Below are 22,855 nucleotides of genomic sequence, written 5' to 3'. Positions count from 1 at the left end.
TGTGATTTAGTAACTGTCCCAGTTTGTTGTTGATCTGCTGCAGAGCCTTTTCTTTATCATCGAGTCATTTGGTCAGCGCTATGACGCGTTCTTCTTGATGAGACTCCTGTGGTTTTTTTTTTTGAAAAAGCATATACGTGGTCAGCCGTATCGTCGTTTAAGGAGTCCATAACTGCATCGGCTGCTTTTGCCAGTTGTGAGAGTTTGGTCTGCGGTGAGCTTCCTATCATGCCGGCAATTACCGCGCGCACGGGAGGAGGCAAACGTTTGATCCAGTAGCGTCGTACTACTGATTCATCGCAGGTTGCCTTGGTTTGCTGCAGTTGGCAGAGTAAGTGGCTTGGGCGGCTGTCGCCGAGCTGAATTCCAGTTGCAAGTCTATCCAAACGTACCATTTCCGAGTCCGTAAACTTTGAAAGGATCGCTTCCTTTAAGGTGGAATAAGGGACAGTTTCGGGTGGATTGTTCACAAGATCGTGTACTTGTTTGGGGTCTGCGTAGGCGATGACTGCAGCAAACTTTTCCTGTTCTTTTCGTGCACCAAGTCCTTGTAGTGCGAACCAACTTTCTAACTTCGTGAAGAACATTTCTATGTTTGTGATTGATTGTAAATTTGGGAACGGCATCTTTCCAAATATGGATTGGATCATGGCTGTGTTAGTGAATCGCGCAGCGTCTTGCGCGTCAGCGAAGTCTTCGTTTTCGGCCATGTTGTGAAATACTTGTGTGTATGTACTCAAGACTTTAATAGGATTTGAAATTGTTCTAGTTGTCGAGGGTCACCAATTATGGAGACTTATATGCTCCAAATAAGCATAACTACGTTGGTTAATAACTATTAATATTTATTAAAGATAACTGCATAAATAGTGTGGATACAAAGATTTGGTTGAATGTATATGATGTCAATATTAAGATGATTTCTTGAAGAGTGAAACTTCTTGTAGCGAGTAGTCTTTAAGTATGCCCAAAGGGATTTTTGATACCATGGCAAAGAAGTATTTATTCTTTGCAATTTTAAATTGTGTCGGTTGACTCACCACAAATTTAATAAAGTATGTAGTTTTAAGGTTATGTTTGTTATTTAAATTTAATAACTTTTTTCTGTTTGAGGCAATTAATGGTCATTTTAGTATAATGCACACACCATTTAGCAACTACACGGCACGCATGCAAGAAGGCCGTACTATAAAAGATTGGAAAGAATCGTATAAAATTCAATATGGATCCGAACCTTCCTATTATTCCGGCTTTACATATGATGCTGTTTGGACATACGCCTTAGCTGCTCATAAATTACTACTTAAAGACAAAAATGCATTCAATTTTTTAAGAACAGAAAATGTTACAAATAGGCTTAGTGAATTTATTTGGTCAACTAGATTTAATGGCTTATCTGGGAATGTATTTTTTGCCGGGGGGGGGGCATGAGGATCACGAGTTCTCAGCTTAGATTTTTTGCAGTGGCGAAATATTAGTTTTCACCAAATTGGAACATATAAGCCCCCTATGAAACTTTTTATACCTGGGATTCATATTAGCGAAGGAAAATTGTTATTGAATATTACTGATATATATTGGCCAACAGGTCGAGTTCCCGAAGATGGAAGATTTGACTGTAGGTTTTCTATATTGGCTCGATTATTAAATTTAAGTTGTGATACCTCTACAGTAATTTTCACAATTTTAATCTGTCTATTTTCCGTATCGACTCTATCATTTATTTTTTTTTGCTTTTAAACAATTTTATAAACGTAAACTAAAGCGTTCGGCCCAGATAATGAAAATGTTTGGTATTGACCTACTTTCTCCGTCATTGAATAAAAAAATTCTCTAGATAAATGGGAAATTGCCAAAGAGAACGTGGTAATAAACCGACGATAAGAGAAGGCGCATTCGGTATGGTATACGGTGGGGAAGCAAAATTTTCTGAAAATCAATGGACAACTGTGGCAGTCAAGACATTAAAAGCTGGCCAATCTACAGAAGATCGTATTGACTTTTTAACAGAAGCTGAAGCTATGAAAAAATTTGATCATAATAATATTATTAAATTACTCGGTGTTTGCTTACAAAGTGAACCAATATACAGTAGAACTCCAATTATCCGAATTAAAGGGGACCGGGACCCATTCGGATAATCAAATATTCGGATAATCGGATTTTCGTTTTCTTTTCGAAGCCATGGTATAAAAACAATACAGTATTGTACACGCACAAACAAACGTAAGCCATAGCGAAAGAGTAACGTCCTCGAGCAAGGTCAATAGCACACTGGCTAATCAAAACAAACAATCGCGGGGGAAGTCAGTGTAGGCACAACTGCAAGTTAAGACAAGTCAAGTCAAGACTTTTGATTCGGATAATCGGCGATTCGGATAGTCGGAGTTCGGATAATTGGAGTTCTACTGTATACAATAATGGAGTTTATGTTACATGGTGATTTAAAAACGTTTCTTTTGGCCAGACGAAATATGGTTAGGGAAAATATTTCTGATGAATGTGATATTTCATGCAAGCGTCTTACACTGTACGCAATTGATATTGCCAAGGGTTTGTCATATTTAGCTAAAAGAAAGTACGTTCATAGAGACATCGCATGTCGAAACTGTTTGGTAAATTCTGATAGAGTCGTGAAAATTTCAGATTTTGGCATGGCTCGACCAACTTTTGAAAGTGATTATTATAGATACAATCGCAAAGGTATGAGAAAACTTTTCCCAGTTCGCTGGATGCCACCAGAAACATTGTCCTTGGGAATATTCACTACAGCTTCGGATATTTGGTCTTTCGGAATAGTACTTTATGAATTAATATCATTTGGTTCATACCCCTACCAGGGACTGACAAATAGTCAGGTTCTTGATTATGTTAAAAGTGGAAATACCATAAAAATACCTTTTAAAGCTAAGCCTCAACTGAAAAGACTTATTCAGGCATGTTGGAGTCAAGATGCTGCTCATCGACCTTCTGCTACAGAAATCGTAGAGTATATTTCAAAGTATCCTCGTCTTTTAAGTGCTTGTCTTGATATTCCACTAAAGGTTATTGATATGAAAAGCAATAAGACATACGATTTTGAAGGTTTAGATAAAATGATTCAATCTTCGGATGAAATGGAGAAAATGGTTTGTTCAAATAGTTCTTTAACATTTAGTTCCATACCAACTACTCCAGATGGTTATAGTATAATGACTCCACTCTTAACACATCAAAAAAGAATGAACTTTTAGGTATAATGAAAATATATAGAAGGGTATAAGTTATATGGAAGGCTATAGGAAACTTATCTAAAATTTACTAAATCATAATACCATTGTAAATGAATAATTCAAATATACATGTTGAGGAGGCCACTCATTATTCATTGAAAGTCGTATTATTTTTCCTTTTAAGTTTATTTATTTAAATTTATTTGTAAAGTTTTAGATTTTTTTATGTAGTGTGGTGCGCTTTAAAAATCCGAATTGCGTTGGATACAAGTCCGTTACAATTTTAGCAGACTTTGAAAATGACACAACCTTTGAATTAAATGTGAATTAATGAAATGGGACTGTTTTTCAATGTCAGTAAATAATTAGCAAATAATTAAAAAAAACATAAAAAAATTTTATCAATTTGACTACAAAAGAATCATTATTTTGCATTGGATTCCATCATTAATATTTTATGATGGAACTTCAAAACTTAAATCAAGCCCGTTCTAAGATTATAATTGCAAATTTACATTTTCCCACTGCTGCGAGAACAATTTGTGAGGCATTTAAATTAAAAGTAAGTATCACATTTAGGTTCTTAATTTATTTATCCTCAAATGCCAACATATTTTAGATGACTCAACAGTATGGTTGTCGCGGAACGGATTAGGGTTATCGATAGTTAGTTAAGTTTAAACTTAGCGCCGCAGTATTATATGTATCGATTGCTTAGGTATTTAAGTTTAGGTTATTTGAAAAAAAGTGTAAACAGAGGGAAAAAAAGTGTAAACAGAGGGAAACAGTTTGGCGGAATTAGACCAATTTGCGCCATCACAATAAGAGGGAAGAGAAACTGCGGTAGGTTAAAGAATAAGTAGTTGTAAAAGATAAGTAATTAATGTAACTCTTCTAGAATAAAACCATCAACAAACACAGAACTCCAACTGTTGTCCAGCACTAGTGTTTAAAGTGTTTAAAGGCATTCCCTGTGATCGGCCAAGCGGCGACAATGGTTATATTTGGTTTCTTCCCCATGGACTTGTAAAAGACTTTTATAGTTGGCAAATATCGATGTAAACGATAGCTGAAGTGCGCAATAATTTATGGAGACTTATATGCTCCAAATAAGTATAACCACGTTGGTTAATAACTATTAATATTTATTAAAGATAACTGCATGAATAGTGTGGATACAAAGATTTGGTTGAATGTATATGTTGTCAATATTAAGATGATTTCTTGAAGAGTGAAGCTTCTTGTAGCGAGTAGTCTTTTAGTATGCCCAAAGGGATTTTTGATACCATGGCAAAGAAGTGTTTATTCTTTGCAATTTTAAATTGTGTCGGTTGACTCGCCACAGTACTCCCCCTAGACTTCATGGTGCAAAGCGAGCAGGGAGTCTAATTGTACGCCGGGGTCTTGGAGGTGAGGTTGTTTCCGGTGACTCTCCAAGAGCCTGTAGGTCTGGTCCTTTATTTGGTGGTTCCAGCGTTGAGCTTTTGTCTGTTGGGTGTTGCATTATTACGAAGGCGGGCTTGAGGCGATCCACTGATACTTTGACTGCACGTCCAGCGACGGATAGGGTGAAGTGTTTGGAGTTCCTTTCGATGACTTCAAATGGACCGTCGTATGGAGGTTGAAGTGAAGTGCGTACGGCAACATTTCGTAGGAATACATGTGAGGTGGTTTCCAATTCCTTAAATATAAATGGTTTAGAGGTGTCATGATGAACTGTTTGTGCTGGACGGATCTCTTGCATGATTTTTTCCAATTCTTTGGCATATTCCGTTTGGGATTGTATGTTGTTTGATTGGTGAAAAAACTCTCCCGGCAAGCTGAGCGTAGTTCCGTATACTAGCTGTGCCGATGTTGCTTGAATGTCCGGTTTGTTAGCTGTGCAAAGTCCTAAAAGAATTATTGGTAGTTTCTGTGGCCAATTCGCCTGGTTTTTTGACATGATGGCAGCTTTTAAAGTTCGATGCCAGCGTTTGATGATTCCGTTTGCTTGTGGATGATATGCGGTTGTACGTAGGTGATCGATTCCCAGTAGCCTTGATAATTCATTGAATAGCCTTGATTCGAATTGTCTGCCTTGATCCGTTGTGATTCGAGCCGGTATGCCAAATCTGGAGATCCAGGAGCGAATGAGGGCGGATGCTACGGTATCGGCTTTCATGTCCTCAATAGCGATGGCTTCTGGCCACCTCGTGTACCGATCAATTATGGTGAGGCAGTATCTGTACGGGCCAGATTGTGGTAGTGGTCCAATAAGATCCAGATTGATGTGCTCGAATCTTTGGTTGGGTAGTGTGAAGTGTTGAAGAGGTGAACGAACGTGGCGGTTGATATTTGATCTTTGGCAAGGAATGCAGTGTTTTACGAACTCGAAGATTTCTTTGTGCATGGAGGGCCAAACGAATCGTTGTTTCAAAAGTTTTATAGTTGCCTTAACTCCACCGTGTGCAATGTTGTGTAGCTTCTCAAGGATTTTGTTTCTAAGTGGCTGTGGTATGAAAGGCCGTACGCTAGAAGTAGATACATCGCAAATTAGTGAGTGATGTGAATGAGGAATATTTACTGCTTTTAACTGAAGCGAGCTGGTGTTGGAATTGAGTAGTTTTTGGAGTTCTGGGCAGCGTAATTGCGCATCGCTTATTTCATTATAATTAATGCAATTGTCTCCGATGGCTTCGATGCGGGAAAGCGTATCTGCGGTTGTATTTTCGTCTCCTGAATTGTCCTATGAAATCCAATTGGCGAAGTTGTCGCGGGGATGCTTTTTCGGGTTTTTGATCGAAGGCGTATACTAAGGGTTTGTGGTCTGTACGGATGTGAAAAATCCTGCCTTCTAGCATGTGGCGGAAATGTTTAATTCCGAGGTAAATTGCTAGGAGTTCCCGATCGTATGTGCTATATTTTCGTTGTGTTTCTGAGAGCTTAATGCTGAAGAATCCCATTGGTTGGTATTCCGAGTTGATGACTTGATGTAGAACCGCTCCCACTGCTATGTTGCTCGCGTCTGTGCTTAGCGAAAGGTTTGCGTTCGGTGCAGGATGTGCCAGTAGTGCAGCTTGTGCTAAAGAATTTTTGCAACTGTTGAATTTGTCGATTGTTTCTGTTGTCCAGTTGATTGGGGTGGAATCGTTTTTCTTATTACCTGGTATAAGCTGCACCAGTGGAGCTTGATGTTGAATAGCATTAGGGAGGAATCGTTCTTTGGCCACCTTAGGTAAGGGGAAATTTGTAATGGCTTTTACCTTGGTTTGTAGAGGTTTAATATCCTGGTGGTTAATTTTATGTCCTAAGAACTCAATTGATTCTTTTCCGACACTACATTTGCTGGGGTTTATCGTGAGATTGTACTCTTGCAGTTTCTCGAAAACTTGGCGCAGATGGATATGATGTTGTTGTATGTTAGCCGATGCGACTGCTATATCGTCGACGTAAACAAAGACAAAGTCTAAATCCCTGAATGCTGTATGCATATAGCGTTGAAATGTTTGAGCTACGTTACACAGTCCAAATGTCATGTGTGTGAATTCAAACAGACCAAATGGAGTTGTTATGGCCGTTTTAGGGATGCCTTTAGGTTGTATAGGGATTTGATTGTATGCGCGGTTGAGATCGATCTTGGAGAAAATAGTTTTTTTAGAAGGTCTGCATACTCCCATGTCCATTAAATATTGGAACTCGTTCTTTGCTGCGCGGAGTTTCTCTGGGGTCAGTCTTCGTGGACGCGCGAAGGGTGGTGCTCCTTTGGTGTCGATGACGTGGGTGACGCTAGTCATTGACGATGGATGATGTGTGATTGTGTTAAATTGTGTGATGTCTTTAAATTCTTCCAACAGTTGAGCGAATGTGTTGGATGTGTTGAATGTTTTAATAACAGATGAATTTTGATGTGTGTGGATACCACAGCATGTCAAGCGTGTTTTGGCATCAACTAACTTAGCGTCCTTGATGTTGACAAGGAGGTTGTAATGGTGTAGAAAATCGGATCTAATGATTGGAGTATTGGTATCAGCAATAACGAAGTTCCAAGTGTAAGGACGACGTAGTCCTAGGTCCAGTGTCAAGCGGTTGGTGCCGTATGTTTTTATTTCTGTGCCGTTCGCTGCAAAAAGTGTATGGCGATTGGCGTTTTGTATATTCTTGTGAATAGTACTGTATGGAATGATCGAAACGTCGGCTCCTGTATCGACTAAAAATTTTCTACCAGATTGGGCGTCTGGTACGAAAAATCGGTTGCAGTAAGAAATTCTGTGAACATTGATTTGAAATGCTTGATGATAAGAAGAGGCGAAATTACGGTTGCGGTAGTAATTTTGGAGTCGCTGATTATTTCGCTACGCGTTTGATTGTGATTTAGTAACTGTCCCAGTTTGTTGTTGATCTGCTGCAGAGCCTTTTCTTTATCATCGAGTCATTTGGTCAGCGCTATGACGCGTTCTTCTTGATGAGACTGCTGTTGTTTGTTTTTTGAAAAAGCATATACGTGGTCAGCCGTATCGTCGTTTAAGGAGTCCATAACTGCATCGGCTGCTTTTGCCAGTTGTGAGAGTTTGGTCTGCGGTGAGCTTCCTATCATGCCGGCAATTACCGCGCGCACGGGAGGAGGCAAACGTTTGATCCAGTAGCGTCGTACTACTGATTCATCGCAGGTTGCCTTGGTTTGCTGCAGTTGGCAGAGTAAGTGGCTTGGGCGGCTGTCGCCGAGCTGAATTCCAGTTGCAAGTCTATCCAAACGTACCATTTCCGAGTCCGTAAACTTTGAAAGGATCGCTTCCTTTAAGGTGGAATAAGGGACAGTTTCGGGTGGATTGTTCACAAGATCGTGTACTTGTTTGGGGTCTGCGTAGGCGATGACTGCAGCAAACTTTTCCTGTTCTTTTCGTGCACCAAGTCCTTGTAGTGCGAACCAACTTTCTAACTTCGTGAAGAACATTTCTATGTTTGTGATTGATTGTAAATTTGGGAACGGCATCTTTCCAAATATGGATTGGATCATGGCTGTGTTAGTGAATCGCGCAGCGTCTTGCGCGTCAGCGAAGTCTTCGTTTTCGGCCATGTTGTGAAATACTTGTGTGTATGTACTCAAGACTTTAATGGGATTTGAAATTGTTCTAGTTGTCGAGGGTCACCAATTATGGAGACTTATATGCTCCAAATAAGCATAACTACGTTGGTTAATAACTATTAATATTTATTAAAGATAACTGCATAAATAGTGTGGATACAAAGATTTGGTTGAATGTATATGATGTCAATATTAAGATGATTTCTTGAAGAGTGAAACTTCTTGTAGCGAGTAGTCTTTAAGTATGCCCAAAGGGATTTTTGATACCATGGCAAAGAAGTATTTATTCTTTGCAATTTTAAATTGTGTCGGTTGACTCACCACAAATTTAATAAAGTATGTAGTTTTAAGGTTATGTTTGTTATTTAAATTTAATAACTTTTTTTCTGTTTGAGGCAATTAATGGTCATTTTAGTATAATGCACACACCATTTAGCAACTACACGGCACGCATGCAAGAAGGCCGTACTATAAAAGATTGGAAAGAATCGTATAAAATTCAATATGGATCCGAACCTTCCTATTATTCCGGCTTTACATATGATGCTGTTTGGACATACGCCTTAGCTGCTCATAAATTACTACTTAAAGACAAAAATGCATTCAATTTTTTAAGAACAGAAAATGTTACAAATAGGCTTAGTGAATTTATTTGGTCAACTAGATTTAATGGCTTATCTGGGAATGTATTTTTTGCCGGGGGGGGCATGAGGATCACGAGTTCTCAGCTTAGATTTTTTGCAGTGGCGAAATATTAGTTTTCACCAAATTGGAACATATAAGCCCCCTATGAAACTTTTTATACCTGGGATTCATATTAGCGAAGGAAAATTGTTATTGAATATTACTGATATATATTGGCCAACAGGTCGAGTTCCCGAAGATGGAAGATTTGACTGTAGGTTTTCTATATTGGCTCGATTATTAAATTTAAGTTGTGATACCTCTACAGTAATTTTCACAATTTTAATCTGTCTATTTTCCGTATCGACTCTATCATTTATTTTTTTTTTGCTTTTAAACAATTTTATAAACGTAAACTAAAGCGTTCGGCCCAGATAATGAAAATGTTTGGTATTGACCTACTTTCTCCGTCATTGAATAAAAAAATTCTCTAGATAAATGGGAAATTGCCAAAGAGAACGTGGTAATAAACCGACGATAAGAGAAGGCGCATTCGGTATGGTATACGGTGGGGAAGCAAAATTTTCTGAAAATCAATGGACAACTGTGGCAGTCAAGACATTAAAAGCTGGCCAATCTACAGAAGATCGTATTGACTTTTTAACAGAAGCTGAAGCTATGAAAAAATTTGATCATAATAATATTATTAAATTACTCGGTGTTTGCTTACAAAGTGAACCAATATATACAATAATGGAGTTTATGTTACATGGTGATTTAAAAACGTTTCTTTTGGCCAGACGAAATATGGTTAGGGAAAATATTTCTGATGAATGTGATATTTCATGCAAGCGTCTTACACTGTACGCAATTGATATTGCCAAGGGTTTGTCATATTTAGCTAAAAGAAAGTACGTTCATAGAGACATCGCATGTCGAAACTGTTTGGTAAATTCTGATAGAGTCGTGAAAATTTCAGATTTTGGCATGGCTCGACCAACTTTTGAAAGTGATTATTATAGATACAATCGCAAAGGTATGAGAAAACTTTTCCCAGTTCGCTGGATGCCACCAGAAACATTGTCCTTGGGAATATTCACTACAGCTTCGGATATTTGGTCTTTCGGAATAGTACTTTATGAATTAATATCATTTGGTTCATACCCCTACCAGGGACTAACAAATAGTCAGGTTCTTGATTATGTTAAAAGTGGAAATACCATAAAAATACCTTTTAAAGTCAATACCTAAAGCTCAACTGAAAAGTCTTATTCAGGCATGTTGGAGTCAAGATGCTGCTCATCGACCTTCTGCTACAGAAATCGTAGAGTATATTTCAAAGTATCCTCGTATTTTAAGTGCTTGTCTTGATATTGCACTAAAGGTAATTGATATGAAAAGCAATAAGACATACGATTTTGAAGGTTTAGATAAAATGATCCAATCTTCGGATGAAATAGAGAAAATGGTTTGTTCAAATAGTTCTTTAACATTTAGTTCCATACCAACTAGTCCAGATGGTTATAGTATAATGACTCCACTCTTAACGCATCAAAAAAGAATGAACTTTTAGGTATAATGAAAATATATAGAAGGGTATAAGTTATATGGAAGGCTATAGGAAACTTATCTAAAATTTACTAAATCATAATGCCGTTGTAAATGAATAATTCAAATATACATGTTGAGGAGGCCACTCATTATTCATGAAAGTCGTATTTTTTTTTTTTTAAGTTTATTTATTTAAATTTATTTGTAAAGTTTTAGATTTTTTTATGTAGTGTGGTGCGCTTTAAAAATCCGAATTGCGTTGGATACAAGTCCGTTACAATTTTAGCAGACTTTGAAAATGACACAACCTTTGAATTAAATGTGAATTAATGAAATGGGACTGTTTTTCAATGTCAGTAAATAATTAGCAAATAATTAAAAAAAAAACATAAAAAATGTTATCAATTTGGCTACAAAAGAATCATTATTTTGCACTGGATTCCCTCATTAATATTTTATGATAAAACTAAATTTTACTGCAAATTTTATATTTCGCGGAGCTATCAATTTAATCATTTTCAATCCCAAAAGAGTACCCTCTTATTTTATTCAACTTCATTTATTGAATAAAACATGAGGTTTTATTATTATTTTCGATACATCATGTTGCTTACTTACAAAACAGAGTTTTCCTGAAATACTGGCTATTTATAAGATTTAAATTTGACAGACACACACTGTTAAAATACAGTATTTTAATTAATTTAAAGCTTTCTCATAAACTATATTTTTTGTTTTGTTTTGTGGTGCGTAAATAAACAAAGAAGACGGTTTTCCGACGCGCGAACACGCGACGCCTAATTGTCCATGCGCGAAACAGGGAAACTCCAAGTTGAGTCCACAAACTTCTAACGATTGTCCTTGCGATTTATTTATGGTCATCGCAAAAGCCAGACGTACTGGAAATTGTAGGCGTTTAAAATAGAATGGTATGTCCGTTGGAATCATTGGTATCTGCGGGATCAAGACATCCTCTCCTTTGTATTTTCCTTTTATGATTGTCGCCTCAATGACGTTATTCATCAGTCTTTTTACAGCCAGTCTTCCAGTATTATGGCTATCAGATGGCACCCGATCCAATGCTATTTTGATCATGTTTACTAAATTTTTATTCTGATGAAGAAACATTTGTAATTGTTGGACAATGGTTCTCTTCACTGTTGTGAGCCCAACGATTATTAATTTCCGCATCTGAATTGCCCATAAAATAAATTTGTAAAAATTGATGATCTGCATCAGGTAGTGGTATCAGAGTTCCCAGTAAGTGATAAAATTGTCCTTGTATCTGTGATTTTTCAAAATTTGGCCATTAATTATTTCCTATATATATATTTTTATATATATATAACCTTAAAAGTGGGCATGAAATGGATGGGTAGCACCAAATGATGTCATCTGGAAATAGTTTTTATATTTCTGAATGTTGGTCAAGAAGTGCTTCGAATCATTTCCAATCCCAGAAACGGGATCTTTAAAGAGCGAAAAGGATCTGGTGGTGGGACCAATTGTGGCAATTTTACTTTGCCTTCAGCGCAACATAATCCAGTAGATTCACCAGTGTACTTTAACGCCTTACAATATTTACAAATTGTTTTCATTTCCCCAATTATTACTGATTTGTCGGCAAAATAATCAATTGCCGGATCATAGTGGAATGCAGCTCGTTCAAGAATCACAGGAGCACTGCGTCTGCGGATTCGCTCAGTTTCATTATGTCTAGCTTGCTGTGGATGAGTTTGATGTGCACGAACTCGTTGCATTCTAAGCCTATTTCCTACATTGTCACTCACTAAAGAACGCAATTCTGACATAGCAATACGACTATTTTCTTGATCTGTCTGTTTCTGGTCATCAGTGTGGACTACGGCGACCTAAGTCAGACTCCTCGGCATCGTAAATTGTAATTTAAAATTTAGCACGAAATTTGAGAAGTGAAAAATTTTCAAATTAAAATTTTATCAAATTTTTTTCACAATTTTTCACAATTACCGGCGCCTACTATTATTGTAGTCTCCATTTTATTTAGAAAACGTTTGTATGGGAAATAGAAAAATGCGGTTTGAGGATTTTCCCGGCAATTATTCGGGATGAAAAATAGATGTTGGCCGATTCTCATAGATACCGGATAAGCACAAAAAATTTCATCAAAATCGGTCAAGCCGTTTCGGAGGAGTATGGTAACGAAAACTGTGACACGAGAATTTTATATATTAGATGAATATTCTTTACAATATTTATTTTATTTTACAATATTATTCAGCGAATAAGGAATCAGGCAGCCGAGAAACTTCACCACGCACTTTACCATTTTTATTTAAGTGATGAGGACGTCGAAAACATATGTAAAGACCTTGAAACCTATAAACAGAGCTTGTCTTTGGATTTGGACAACAGTGTGGCTTGCCACTGGCTTTCAAATAATACTTATTGTTTAGTTACTGAGCGTTTTCGGTAGCTTTATTTTTTTTCTAAATATTGCCTTTTATAAAAACAAGCACAGTTCGATTTATAGATATTGATACAATTTATTTTATTTTTTTCGATTTATAGATATTGATACTGTTGAGCTATCAGCGTTTTGATAGCGGCCGAATTAATAGACCAGGTTCAATTTTACAAATCAATTTATTATGGGTCAATTTAACCCCAAAACAAATTCCGCGGCCGGTCCAAAACAATGCCGAATTACAAGTACTAAAACCTAAGAGCTTGCGCAGAAGCTCCACCAAAGCTCCCAAACTGCATGCGCTACAAAAGAACAACAAAGCGCATGCGAATCTGGGAGAAACAAAGAATATGGAGCAGCTGATAACGGGCAATTAGTGGACCGCTGCGGCTGGTTACACTGAGAGAATAGAAATAGAAATTATTATGATTTTTGATGCTGGCACAAGTCCCAACATCCTCCCCCGTTGAATTCCATCTTTCAACAAAAAAATCCTTAGGGGCATGGGGCAGCTTCATCACATAATATTGCTGATGATCTCAAGGTCCATAATTCTCAGTTGCAGGCTGCCGTGTCCATCCAGATCCAGAGAGCGCTCGAGCCAAGCGTCAACAGAGTGGCGAGAGTGGAAGGAAACATCTTTCCGAAATTGCGCATAGGCGCACCTTTCGAGTTTCTACATATGATATATTTACATATGTGACTGAGTAGGGTTAACGACCGAATTAGAATAATGACGCGGGAGAGCGGCTCAACGCTTGATGCTGCGGAGCGGCCGAGAGATCCCGCGAGAGAGCGAGACAAACGCTAGCGCATGACGGCAGATGCAGGTGGCCGATCGAATGCACGAGAGCGGGCGACGCGAATAGAGACATAGATAAAGAAAAGATATAAAAATTCAATAAATTATTGCCGGCCAAAACTTTCCGGCGGCTGCTTGACCCGACATACTCCCCCGTTGGAAGATGAGCTTTCAGCAGCATCATGAAGGGGCAGCATGCCCTATTTGTTGAGTGCCCGCCTTGTAGCTCCGGACACCGTCCTCAGCAGCGCACCCGACATACTCCGTCATCGTCGTCTTCAACCTCGCTGTCACTGAAGCTGCAAAAGTCAAAAAGCGGCTCCACATCCACAATATATGACCTATCACACTAGCCACCACTGTGCAGATCCCGGCCAGACGCTTCTCCATGTGATGCTCGAAGTAACGACGGTGCCTGTAATATTTCTCCTTCTCGCTGAGCACTTTGCGGAGGCGCTTCTTCTTTGGCTTAGACGCAAAACTGCGATTAGACTCCACCTTCACCGTCTCCGTCTGAGGCTGGACGAGCAACTCTGGCTGCCCAGCTGCCATGAGGACCTTGCCATTGTCAGGACCTCCGCCTCCACAAACAACCCAACCGAGCCGAGTTTTTTGGATGGAGGGCAAACCAGGAGACAGATGAATTTGCCCCACACAAAGCAGCTCGTAAAATAATCCTGCTCCAAATAGCAAATCAACTGGCTGAGGCTGGTGAAAATGAGGATTAGCTAGCTCCACATTTGCGGGAATTTTCCAAGAGCTGACGTCTAATGCAAAATTGGGCTGAAGGTCAGTGATGTTGAAAGCTACGATCTCGGTTAATTGCCATCTGTAGAGAACCCTGCGCCTCTTATACCGGATACAGTCACCGGAGTCCTTATCTTCCGCAGCTGCAGCTGGTTCGCCAGTCTGAAGGTGACAAGATGCACCTGCGAACCAGAATCGAGCACCGCTCGGCAGGGCAGTAGATCTCCGGAGCGGTTCCTAACCAGAATATTGGCAGTGGATAGCAACACCACATCACCAAACCGATCCTTAGCGACGAGAGAATTGACGGCAGCGGACGCTGAACCAGAAGCAGCGTCGCTAGATGTGGGTGCCGCAGGAGAGGGGTTTTGATCTTGAGATGGCGAATTGCGTCCAAAATTCAGCAGATTATGATGCCTGCGTCCACACGCACGGCAGCTAGACGCATTGCAATGCCGAGATAGGTACCCAGATCCAAGGCACTTACGGCATAAATCCAATCGCTTAACTTCGCCTAAACGATCCTCAGGCGACAAGCTTAAAAACCTTGGACGGTAAAAAATCTCACGTGAGAATGGCCATCACAGATCATCCATGCGGAAGAGTTTGTGATCACAAAAGCAGAATTACCTGAATGAAAGGGTCTATGTCGTCCTACCGCAAAGTTTGGTGCATGTGATGTCGTCGGCACATCCATGCTCTTCAAAGTCCGGCATCTTTGTTCAAGAAAACTGGCGATGGACTCCCACATTGGGAGTCAGCTTTCATTTCCTTCCACTTAGACTGCGTGGCATCATCAACCTTCTGCAACAGCACTTGGATTATGATTGCAGCTAGCAATCTGCTTCGTTGTGGCCATGCTAGGACAAGGCTCGCATATGCGAATTAAATTTATCCGAAAGGTCGCAAAGCCTCGTCGCCGATGCGGATTCTACAGCCCTCAGATGCATTAATCTCATTAACATGAGCTTGAAAAATAAGCCTGCGATTACTAAAACCTTTTGTTTAGCAGCTCCAATGCGACGTCATAATTTTTATCCGTGAGCTCCAACGATCGAACAGTCTCCAAGGCAGATTACGAAGGCAGGACCGTAACCGTTGATGCTTCTCCACCCGACTTGTGGTTGTGGGGTTTGTGTCCACCATGGTCGAGAATAGTGACCGAAATTCAAGCCACCTCCGCATAACCTACACTACAAGTGGGAAGTAGCAGTGGCGGCAAAGCCTGGAAAGATCTGCCGAACGATGCATCAAAATTGGTGGCAGCAGTACCGTGATCAGCGTTTGAACTCGACGGCAACAAACTGGAGCGCCGCATAATCTCCTGGTCCAGGATGAATCGTGCGTCCCTCGCCGCATCGTTGAAGTTGACGCGCAGATCGCTGCTGAGTTCTGAAACATCCAGCTCGGAACACCCCCTTGTGTGCGCTCTTGAAATCCGTGACGATGCCTTCAAATTCCGCTAAGGCCGCACATTTATCATCGCCTCCGGAAATTTCTCCACTTCTTTCAAGGAGGAGCAATTCTTGAAGGGTTCTCAAAAAGAACAACTGCACTTTGGCTCAGGAATTCTTTCCTTCCATGAGAGGCACAATCGAAAAACGGATTTCGCAACAAAAATATTATTTTAGTTCGTTTATTTATTGCCAGCTCACGACCCACTGTGCAACTTCTATATAACGGGGTAATATATGTTTGAGCGATTGTAGCACTCTGAAAACAGCATATATATGTATGTCAACAGATGCTAATATTTCGCGCATAAATCACAACCGAATACTGTTTTTTAATTTGTTTATGATTATATATTTCAAGCCGCGCAGCTCCAATTTTCCACGGAAAATATTTAACAAATTATTTTCCTAAGCACAATCACGTCGGGGTTCACCAATTGTTTAGTTACTGAGCGTTTTCGGTAAGCTAGAGTTGACGACCGAATTAGAATAATGACGCGGGGAGAGCGGCTCAACGCTTGATGCTGCGGAGCGACGAGAGATCCCGCGAGAGAGCGAGACAAACCGCTACCGCGTGACGGCAGATGCAGGTGGCCGATCGAATGCACGAGAGTGGGCGACGCAAATAGAGACATAGATAAAGAGAAGATAAAAAAATTCTATAAATTATTGCCGGCCAAAACTTTCCGACGGCTGCTTGACCCCACACTTATTATTATAGAAAATAGATCAAATGAAAACACCTATCGTCTACCATCACCATCTTTTCATTGTTGTTATATTTCCTTTAATTATATCAAAAAGTGGATACAAAAATCTTTTCAAAGTTTCAAGAAGTGCAGCATCAGCTAATAATAAAAATTAATCAATATTAGCTGGATACAATTTGAAAATCTTAGCCAGCAATGGGCAATGCCAATCGAATATGGTTCTAAAATCATTTATTCACAATTATTCAAGGTCAAATTTGTTAGGTATTTTAGGTCCAGCATGTAGTGAAACCGTTAGAACCCATATTGGCTTAGGAAAGCATATGAATTTGATAGTTATGTCCTATTCTGCTGAGAGTGTAAACTTGATTAATAGTAAATCTTACCCATACTTCTTTCCTACAATAGGATCAGCTTTGATTTTTATAGGTGCATATCTTGATATCATGAAAATCTTACATTGGAGTATAGTATGAATTTTATATGAAAATTAAGGCGTTGAATGTCTCACGAATTTGAAGCGTAATTTAAAGTATAGGAAAAGCGCACGCCAAGGCATGCAGGTTGTCACCTCGTGGGCTGCCGTCCATAGTGATTGATACCAACTACAAGCCCACTGATATCAATAAGGTATGAGACATTTGTTAAAGGCGAAATGCACATTGAATTTATCAATTATCATTTTTATTAAAACCTTCAAAAATGAAAATCAACCCCTTTCTAAGATTATAATTACAAATTTACATATTCCAACTGCTGCGAGAACAATTTGTGAGGCATTTAAATTAAAAGTAAGTATCACATTTAGGTTCTTAATTTATTTATCCTCAAATGCCAACATATTTTAGATGACTCAACAAAATGATTATATTTGGTTTCTTCCCATGGACTTGCAATAGACTTTTCTAGTTGGCAATATATGTAAACGATAGCTGTAGTGCGTAAGAATTTAATAAAGTGTGTAGTTTTAAGGTTATGCTTTTGATTTATATTAATAATTTTTGTTCTGTTTTAAGCCAATAATGGTAATTTTAGTGCACACACATTTAGCAACTACACGGCACGCATGCAAGAAGGCCATACTATGAAAGATTGGAAAGAATCGTATAAAATTCAAATTGGATCGGAACCTTCCTATTATTCCGGGTTTCCAGATGCTGTTTGAACATACGCCCTTAGCCGCTCATAAATTACTAGTTGAAGACAAAAATGTATTTTTTTTAAAACATTTTTTAAAAACAGAAAATGTTACAAATTGGAAAATTTATTTGGACAACTAGATTTATTGGCTTATCTGTGAATCTATTATTTTCCCGCGGAGATCCGGGAGGATCTCAGCTTAGATTTTTTGCAGTGGCGAAAGCTAATCGCCAAATTGGAACATGTAACCTCGGAATTTGCATTTTTTTAACGGAATAAATTATTATAATTATTATAATTCTAAAAACACAAACATTCTTTTCAATGAATAGATAGTTAAATATGTATAATTAATTTTTTGTGCATATTTGCATTTGGGAAACTTTGTATCTATTGATGCTGCTGAGATTTATGAATGAGGCAATATGAATCTCATTTTCCCTTAAGCATAGCGTAAGAAATTCTATATACAAATAACCATGGCAACGCTGATCGACGCGTTGTCATTTTCTTATATACTTCATAATTCTCCCTTTCTCACACATGTATGTATGTATACCACGTATGTATACCTAAGGCAAAAAAGCGCTGCGTCGCATTTAGATTTATTCAGTTATTCCTTAACCGTCAATCAATAAACACCAGAAATCATATACAGTCCACTAATAAGTTGTTTTGGAAGTTGTCTAACCATCAGAGACAATTTCATTTTCATTTCTGACCTTAGTAACGTTTGGTCATTCGAGCCGGATTGACTGATTGACTAAATGGAGGATACAAGTTGCCTGATTGTAGGCCGCCGCAGACTGAAGGGTGCGATCACGAGGATCATGTCCTTAGCTGAGCGTTTATCTGCAACACAAACGAAGGATGGAATCGATGTCTTGTTGGATAGACTGGATTTGGCATGGAGCGAATTCGAGAAGATTGGCGACAGGATATCGCTTCACGATGCGGTCGATGGGTACGTAGATCCAGCCGACGACTACGAGGAGTACGAAGGAAGGTACCTGGGGCGTGGGAGTTACTTGTCTCAGGAAAGCGCTCACTGGAGCCACAAACAAGCACTCAAAGCAATAAGTCAATGCCGGGGAATGGAGATGCACTTCTCCGGTTACTACAACAATAACAACAGATGCTAGAACGAATGGCTGTTTTTGAAGCAGCAAGTACACCTATTTCACAAGATGACGAAATGAACGCGTTAGCAACGCATAATGAACTACCGAAAATTCAAATCAACGTTTTTTCGGGAGACTACAAGGATGGCCGGCATTTTGGGATATCTAAAAAACTATCAGATACACAGAAGTTTCACTATTTGAAATCACTATTGACCGATGAAGCAGCGAATCTAATTGCACATTTGCCAATTACTGACAGCACGTATGAAACAGCAGTGTCGCGTTTTAAACGAGAGGTACGACAGACCACGCCATATTGTGTTTTCATTATTGGAACAGTTTACAAAGCTACCGGAAACAACAAAGATTGATGTATCAGTGCTATCGAAATAGTTCGTGCATTGGACGCAATTAGGGAAAACACACGTGATTGCTGGACCATTTTTCTAATTTTGCAAAAATGGATGCAGAAACACTTCGCAAATGGATCGAGGACAGCCGCGATCTAAAATCGCCAACAACCAATGATTTGTTCAAGTTCCTGGATACACGCTGTGAGGAGTTTGAACTCAGTCAACGACCAAAGCATAAGGGATAGCAAGATCAAGCAATTTGAAAAGGCGAGAATACCTATGCATGTTATGATGGCTGTCGAGAGAAGCATTGACGTCAACGGCAACATGAACGGACCCGATCTGGTTGGATTTGCGGATTTTCTGGCGCTAAGTTGTGAACAACGAAGAGCAACGGAAAAAAGGATATGCCATGCTCGGCATCATACTTTATTGAATGTACAACCGGCTGCAAACGCGCAAGGCTTTTGCAGCAACCACGATCAGTTCGCAGGATACGGCCCAGACCGTGTCAACAGGAAGGGAGGACCAGCGTAATCAGGACGCTCCTCACACTACATCGGTGACAGTGAGTCACATCGCACGAGCATACGGCTCACAATCGGCTGCAGACGCACAAGGCTCTGCAGCAATTCCAAACAATTATGGGCGTCGCCAAAGCACGCTGCCGACTGCATTGGTATATGTCCAAAACGCAAATGGGATATATACAAGCTGCCGGCTACTATTCGACAGTGGATCTGAATTGTCATACATTTCGGAACGTTGCATCAACGCACTTGGGCTAGCACGTTCATCATCACGAATCCTAGTGTCAGGAATTTCTGCCATCAAGGCTGAGGCAACCAGAGGGGTCACTCAGCTGCATCTCAAATCTAGAGTTTCGGATAACACTTTAAAGATTACCGCACACGTTCTAAGTAAGATCACATCTTCGCCTGCAGAGACACAATGTTGATTCCATCATCACTCAATGTGTTCAATGGATTCCTGATGGCGGATACCAACTTCGCATCAGTGGCCCCGATAGACATTTTATTGGGGAGCGACTACGTTCTGGGCCACCCTAACCGGCCAAAAGATGCACGACAACATGGGCAATCTTATTGGCATATTTTCAATATTTGGATGGGTCATCACATCGGTTGGAGTTAATCAGTCTCCAACAACTACAACTCTATTCTCCACATGCAACATTGACACTACACTATAACGATTTTGGGAGATAGAAGAAGTAAGCTGCTACACACACAAGAATCCAGACGAAGACAAGGTGGAGAAACATTTCCTCGAAACTCAAAAAAGGGATAACGCTGGAAGGTATATAGTCGAGCTACCTTTCAAAATAGTAAACCCCGAAATTTGCAGAAACGTTCCAGGGAGCGCAATCTCGCTCATTGCTGTAGAAAGACGACTACAGCGCAATCAGTATTTACGAGAAAAGTACATCAAGTTTATGCAGGAATACAATCAGTCTTGGCCATATGCATGAAATCAGAACCACCAAGTCACCAAGCTTCGATTCAGGCAATTTCCTCTATTTGCCGCATCATCCTATAGTTGGGCGAAAATTTTGGGTCGTATTCGACGGGTCATTTATAGACGCCAACGGAGTTGCACTAAATGACGTATTACACTTTGGGCCTAGTATTCAACGCAATCTCTTTTCCGTATGCCTACGCTTCAGAATGTATAGATACGTATTCTCCACAGATATCGTCAAAATGTTTCGCCAAATTTGGGTAAGCCCGATCATCAAAACTATCAACGTATTGTTTGGCGAGAGCATCCATCAGCGCCCTCTTAAGCACTCTCAATTAGGCACTGTAACTTATGGAACCGCTTGTGCACCATACCTGGCTGTACGAGTGTTAGAACAACCTGGCATATGATCACAAGGAGTAATATCGTACTGCATCGAAAATCCTTTTGGAGGACTTCTACGTAGACAATGTACTTACTGTATCGAACAACGAGAATGAGCTAATAGCTATTAAGAATGAGTTATTAGAACTCATGTCACACGCCCAAATTGGAACTCGACAAGTGGGTGTCCTATTCATCACGTATCTGCAGACATGAATCCAGCACCGATCGAGAAGAAGAGGCAGTAAAGGTACTTGGAATTTACTGGAATTCAATCGACGATCAGCTGATGTACAAGAAATGCTTGACATCAAATCCGAATTGTACTAAAAGGCAAATCCTATCAGCGCGTATCTTTGACCCTCTTGGCTTATTATCGCCGATTGTGGTTCAATTTAAAATCATGTTTTAACAGTTATGGCTATTGGACCTGGGCTGGGACACGAAGCTTCCACCAAACATTGCCGAACCATGGCTCAAGTGCAGAGCAGATCTAGACCCGCTAAAGAAGCTGAGAGTATCCCGATTTGTTCCCAACAGGGAGGACTCGATTGAACTACTCGCTTTTTCCGACGCATCATCCAAGGCATATGCTGCTGCCGTTTACTGTAGGTTTCGACATGAAGTCGGAACATATTCGGTTTCATTGATGGCTGCCAAAACTAGGGTAGCACCACTGAAACAACAATCACGGCTGGAGCTGTGTGGAGCATTGCTGCTAAGTCGCCTGGTACGATCAAGGATGGTTTACGACACAAGGATATACAAGTTTACGCATGGTGTGATTCAATAATTGTATTAGCCTGGTTATCATACCCACCATCGAAGATGAAAACATTTGTCGCAAATCGCACATCTCAAATTCTTGAAAAGTTGCCACGACACGCCTGGCATCACGTAAGCTCAAAGGAAAACCCCGCAGATTGTACATCGAGGGCAATGACGGCTACTCAGCTCATGGTGGAACGGACCAACTTGGCTACACGATGAAGATGAGTGAGTATACAGTCAAAATGCAAAACTCAGAACTCTCTTTGAATATTTCAGAAAGCCATACACAAGACGAATTGAAGACCACAGCCATACTCACTCTTAAGGAGATGGACAATTCATTATCAGAATTTGACGAACTAGTCCACCGCGCCTTATCCTGGCAAAGGCTGGTACATACCGTGGGCTATGTTTTACGTTTTATTCAAAGACTGAAAGAACCACAAAAACGAGTCGAATCCACGGTACTGTCTTTTGAAGAAATCAAGGCAGCACAAATAGTATGCCTGCGGAACGCACAGGCGTGCTTTGGAGATGACAGAAGGCTTATACAAAAGGATCAACCACTGCGAAACAGGTCGCAGTTATTCAAGCCAACCCCGTTCATTGGACAGGATGGGATGCTACGAGTTGAAGGCCGTTTGAGGCAATCTCAATTACCAGAAAAAGTCAAACACCCGACATTACTTCCTAAGGCACACCACATTACGAAGCTAATCCTAGAACATCTGCACTGTTTGTAATAGTTCGCGAACGATATTGGATAATTGGAGCACACAACCTGATGGGAAAGGTCACCCACAACTGTATCAGATGTTTTCGTTAAAGACACCACACTACGCATCAACTCATGTCCGACTTGCCAAGTATCAGAATCACACAATAACTTCCCTTTGTCAATTCTGGATGTGTTTACGCTGGACCAATTACACTCAAGGATCGAAAGGGTCGCAACGCTAAGAAAGGGATACATATGCCTTGTCGTGTGCCTCG

General features: G+C 39.9%; 2 long non-coding RNA genes and 1 pseudogene across 2 annotated transcripts; all 3 read left to right on the top strand.

Annotated features, from left to right (window-relative positions):
- Positions 1-1,603: 1,603 nt before the first annotated feature.
- On the top strand, positions 1,604-10,246 carry LOC116655224 (annotated as a pseudogene).
- LOC123257331 lies at positions 3,394-4,560 on the top strand. Its single transcript, XR_006507373.1, has 3 exons — positions 3,394-3,774; positions 3,832-4,055; positions 4,111-4,560. It is a non-coding gene; the product is annotated as an uncharacterized LOC123257331 (long non-coding RNA).
- Positions 10,247-16,137: 5,891 nt separating the features above from the next.
- LOC26515003 lies at positions 16,138-18,266 on the top strand. The gene is made up of 4 exons (XR_004310386.2): positions 16,138-17,238; positions 17,334-17,399; positions 17,457-17,565; positions 17,625-18,266. It is a non-coding gene; the product is annotated as an uncharacterized LOC26515003 (long non-coding RNA).
- Positions 18,267-22,855: the final 4,589 nt, after the last annotated feature.

This window comes from Drosophila ananassae, chromosome 3R (assembly GCF_017639315.1).
Source record: "Drosophila ananassae strain 14024-0371.13 chromosome 3R, ASM1763931v2, whole genome shotgun sequence".
Classification (NCBI taxonomy): domain Eukaryota; kingdom Metazoa; phylum Arthropoda; class Insecta; order Diptera; family Drosophilidae; genus Drosophila; species Drosophila ananassae.
The sequence above is the reverse complement of the archived record's forward strand: the minus strand, read 5'-3'. Positions and strand labels throughout refer to the sequence as shown.